Source organism: Berghia stephanieae, chromosome 9, assembly GCF_034508935.2.
Source record: "Berghia stephanieae isolate SIO BIC M18660-M18661 chromosome 9, UCSD_Bste_1.3, whole genome shotgun sequence".
Lineage (NCBI taxonomy): Eukaryota > Metazoa > Mollusca > Gastropoda > Nudibranchia > Aeolidiidae > Berghia > Berghia stephanieae.
Window position 1 is genome coordinate 38,089,770 of NC_088368.1, and position 5,000 is coordinate 38,094,769.

Consider the following 5,000-nt stretch of genomic DNA (forward strand, 5'->3'; position numbering starts at 1 on the left):
TTGATGTTATAGATTTTTTTTATGCATTGGTAAGAGAAATAACAAATAGGGTGTGACAAATGATAATGATTATTTTGTAATCAAAATTATTAGGATTCAAACCAGTGTTATATATATATATATATATATATATATATATATATATATATATATATATATATATATATACTCGAAAATTTAGAAGCAGCAAGAATAAAACCTTAATAAGACCCCCACCGCACTAGGACAGTCATGTTCCAAATTTGTAACATATGTAATAAAGTGAACTCTACCGCACCTATTGGGACGCGACAAAACAGGGGAACTTTTTCTCCCGGGTCTCTTACAAGGGAAGACTGGAATAACCCAGGAGCTAGGTCGAAGTGACTTGCTCAAGGCCACACAGCGCAGCAGCGGGTGATCGAACCTGGTAACCTTCGGGTACGAAGCAAAGACCGTACCGGCGAGCCATGTCTACCCTCTATTATCCTCTTGAATGGACGCTAGTCCGTAACAGATTACTCCAATCAGCGAACTGGTACTCATTTGCACCTGGGTAAAGTAAGGTGATTCCAAGAAAAACAGTTTAGGATAAGATTGGAGATCACCATAGTCTTTGGAATTGACCCTTGAGCAATCTTTGGGTCATTAAAGGATGCACTCAATAATGTTTTCTCTTTCCATTTGTCTTTTTTTTTCTATGCAGCAAAGCACAGAAATATGTAACCTCTATTTCATCCACGTTGATAATACATTTTCGCAAGCGATACGCGATGTGTGTCCTGAGACAGTCCTGTCCTAGTGCGGTACCTGTTTTAAATAGAAGTTTTCTTCAGTGGGACAGGACAAATTCGTCCTAGGACAGACCTGTCCTAGTGCGGGAGGGCCCTAAGATCTGTGCGGCTATGTGGTCTTGTAGTATGACACTCGCTTTCGGATCGGAAGGTCCTGGGTTCGAGCCTCGCTCGGCGCATAGTTGAGGTCTTGGAGAAAGCTCTTTACTCACATTCTCTCACCGGACTCAGCTGTAAAATGAGTACCTGGCTGTTAACAGCGTTGTCTCTGTCCGAAAAAAGGTAATATCGCCTAACTGGCGTCCTAAATGTTAAATGTTGCTGTTGGGCAGGGTCCCTTTGTAAAGCGCTTTGAGCACGTTTAGTGGATATTACGCTATATAAAAGCTCATTTTTGAAAGGTGTCAGACAAAGCAAGAAAGAAAAATACAAGAAAAAAAACCATCCCAAAAAATAAGTTGATCACACATGTTGAGATCTTTATCTTGCACCGGTCCCTGCTCCTTCATTTCTTGATTTGATCTTTACTAGTGTAAGAATAAATTGAGCTTTTATATAGCGCAATATCCACTTAACGTGCTCAAAGCTTTGTCGAACAGCAACATTTAACATTTAGGACGGGGCATGACGGCTGTTAGGCGATATTACATATTTTTTTTGGACAGAAACAACGCTGTTAACGGCCAGGTACTCATTTTACACCTGCATTCGGTGAGAGAATGTGTTTAAAGAGTTTTCTCTAAGGACTCAACTATGTGCCGAGCGAGGCTCGAATCCAGGACCTTCCAATCCACATAGCCGCATAAGATGTTGAAAAGCTCAATCGGGAGAAAGTCTGGAACAAGTCGGTTTTTTTTTTCTTTTAACAATGCTACATAAATTCAGTACGAGCAGAAATCTCATTCAGTTTATTTTCTAAGATGAATAAAATAAGGATGGCACAATGTTATACACACAAACAGATAAATAACAATGTGAAATTGAATGTAAGCTTCAACTTAATTACGAAAATTAATTACGTTTCGGGTTTCCCCTTTATCAACAAACAGGATAAATGAAACACTACGGGTGAATGTGATAAATGTGGTAGTGGCGTTGTTAAGAGGAATAAACAAAAACATTGATGGCTAAGAAGTTGAAAAACAAATGACGATCGAGACAAAGTATGGAATAAGTCGGGATGTTTTTTTCTTTTAACAATGCTACATAAATTCAGTACGAGCAGAAATCTCATTCACTTTATTTTCTAAGATGAATAACCTCCAATGTACCCCGACTCGAATCGCGTGGACAACAGCATTTAGTCATTGCTGGTTTAGAAGGATGGCACAACGTTATAAACACAGAGGATTAAACTGAGTTCGAGCCTCGGTCGGCGCATAGTTGAGTCCTTGGAAAAGCTCTTTACTCACATTCTCTCACCGTACTCGGGTATAAAATGATTACCTGGCCGTTAACATCGTTGTCTCTGTAATATCGCCTGACAGGCGTCATGTCTCGCTCGTTCTTCATGTTACGTGATGCTATTGGTCAGGGACCCTTTGTAAAGCGCTTTGAGCCAATTTAGTGGATATTGCGCTATATAAAAGCTCAATTTTAGTTTTTAATACAAGGATATAATATATTTCAAAATTCCATTAAGTTAGCTTTTAACTAAAGTAAATATCCTCCTGTAAGCATTTTATATATTCAAGAGTTGCCTGATATTTAACAGTGTACATTATTGGCATAGAACGAAACATGCAGCCTTTAGACAACAGCACTTTACTCAGTGGGGACAACCGAACCAATCTAAATTAATCGACAGGAAAAAGTTTGAAATATGCATTTCCCAAGGATATCCCGAGGAGGAGGCTGCGCTGTTCAAACCCTCGGACCTGACGTCGATCATGTTTTGAGTACAAGATTACTCCAAACTGCACCATACACAACAGTAACATACACACAATCATTAAAATATTGCTATTAATAACAATGTGAAATTGAATGTAAGCTTCGATTTAATTACGAAAACAGATAGAGCGGACGTTTCGAACAACGCCACTACCACATCATCTCATTCATCTGTAGTTTTTCATTTATCCTGTTTGTTGATAAAGGGGAAACCCGAAACGTCCATTCTATCTGTTTTCGTAATCAAATTGAAGCTTACATTCAATTTCACGTTGTTATTTATTTCTTCGAGCTGCGAGCAGCAACATTTACATTAACATATTGCTTAATGATAAATTTTAGTTATATCTAGGTATAAACAAACTTATATATAATGATGAAATTTTGAGTAACATGGGATCGGCTCACGATTCAAGACATAAGAAAATCAATTTTGTATCTTTGGAAAAAATCCTACGGATCATATAAAGCAATATGGTGGATCGAAAGATCGCATTATCATTTGAGAATTACCTTCAAAATCTGTGGTGTGGCATTTTTGCGGTGTGTTTATTAAAACACATGTGGATAAAAACAAACATTTTCAATATATATATATATATATATATATTAAAGAAATTGTATGTATAAATCAAAATAATTTGGATTAGTGATGTTAAAATTTGAGATTTGTTTAAGTTATAAGTTATCTTCTGGTGGCTGCAAGATTCTAAACTTTTCCGGGTTTTTCTCGAACCCCATATATATACAAAAATACAATACAATACAATTCACTTTATTCATCCCCAAAGGGGAATTTGTCTTTAGGGTCTATTCCAAAGGAAGACTGGAATAACCCAGGCGTAGCCGCAGAGCAGCGCCGCAAAGTGAGCTAGGGTGAGGAGACTTGCTCAAGGCCACACAGCGCAACGGCGGGTGATTAAACTCTGTACCTTTCTGGTACGAAGCAAAGACCGTACCACAAAGCCACGCTGCCCTCTTTATATATAAAGTAAGAAAATCGAATTCACAAAAGTTAAAGGAATGATGTAATATAATCTATAATATATAAAAGAGCATAAAGAGATCACATTTTTGTAAGAGAAACACTGTAAACATAACTTGAACAAACTAATATAGATTTACTCACCTGTTCTCTATGCTGGTCTCACTCAACTCAATACAATGCAATAGCTGGTAGTGATGCTGGCATAACGATCACTGTTGATTTTATACAGCATTTCAACAAAGTTGCCAGATGATTAGAGTTTCTTGTGGCTAATTTTTGACTTCAAAAGTGGCCAAATAGAAACTTACGTGGCCAAGCCATAAATAAAAATTGAGCCATTTTATATAGCGCAATATCCACTAAACGTCCCTGGTTAACAGCAACATTTAACATTTAGGACGGGACATGACATGACGCCTGTTAGGCGATATTACAATTATTTTTCGGATAGAGACAACGCTGTTAACGGCCAGGTACTCGGTTTACACCTGAGTACGGTGAGACAGTGTGAATAAAGAATCTTTTCCAAGGAGTCAACTATGCACCGAGCGAGGTTCGAACCCAGGGCCTGCCGATCCGAAAGCGAATGTCATACGACTACACCACAGAACGACACTACTAATACTCCGGCCTCTTGAAAAACATTTCGGTATTGATAAAATTTTAAAAAATTGAGTAGATTAGTAAAGAACGTTGTGTTGAAAAAGAAAGAAAAGGAACTGATGAAAATTAATAATAGAAACCAGAATATATTATATTTGGCCAATTTAGTCCAACTTGGTCACGTAATTTGACATTTGGTAACCATGAAAGATGCTATTTTGATAGCGTTAACCCTCTCCATACCAACTACAGGAAAACTGTCACATTCGTTACGATACAACCAACCTTATTCTTATTCTAATTTCTTTTGCACATTATAAAATTTAGAGAAAATGAACAATGTGTCGTAGAGCATGTTTTGCTAAAGAAATTATGTATCGCAAAATCCTACTGCTATTGTGTTTGTGTTTTGTTAGTTAGGTGTGAAGTTTTGGGGAAAATCCTGAATATTTTTTGGAGCTTTTATATAGCGCAATATCCACTATTCGTGCTCAAAGCTCTTTACAAAGGGTCTCTGGCCAAGAGGAACATTTAACATTTAGGACGGGACATGACGCCTGTTAGGCGGTATTATTTTTTTTTTCGGACAGAGGCAACGCTATTAATGGCCAGGTATTCATTTTACACCTGAGTACGCTGAGAGAATGTGAGTAAAGAGCCTTCTCCAAGGACTAAACTATGAGCCGAGCGAGGCTCGAACCCAGCACCCCCCGATCCTAAAGCGAGTGTCATACCACTAGACC

The 5,000-nt window shown here is 37.9% G+C and overlaps 1 protein-coding gene across 1 annotated transcript in view; it reads right to left on the reverse strand.

Annotated features, from left to right (window-relative positions):
- Positions 1-3,861, reverse strand: part of LOC144980192 (uncharacterized) — a 20,546-nt gene extending 16,685 nt beyond the window's left edge. The window contains exon 1 of the mRNA XM_078927766.1: positions 3,796-3,861. The gene's annotated coding sequence lies outside the window, so the exon portion shown is untranslated. The remainder of the gene's footprint in view (positions 1-3,795) is intronic.
- Positions 3,862-5,000: the final 1,139 nt, after the last annotated feature.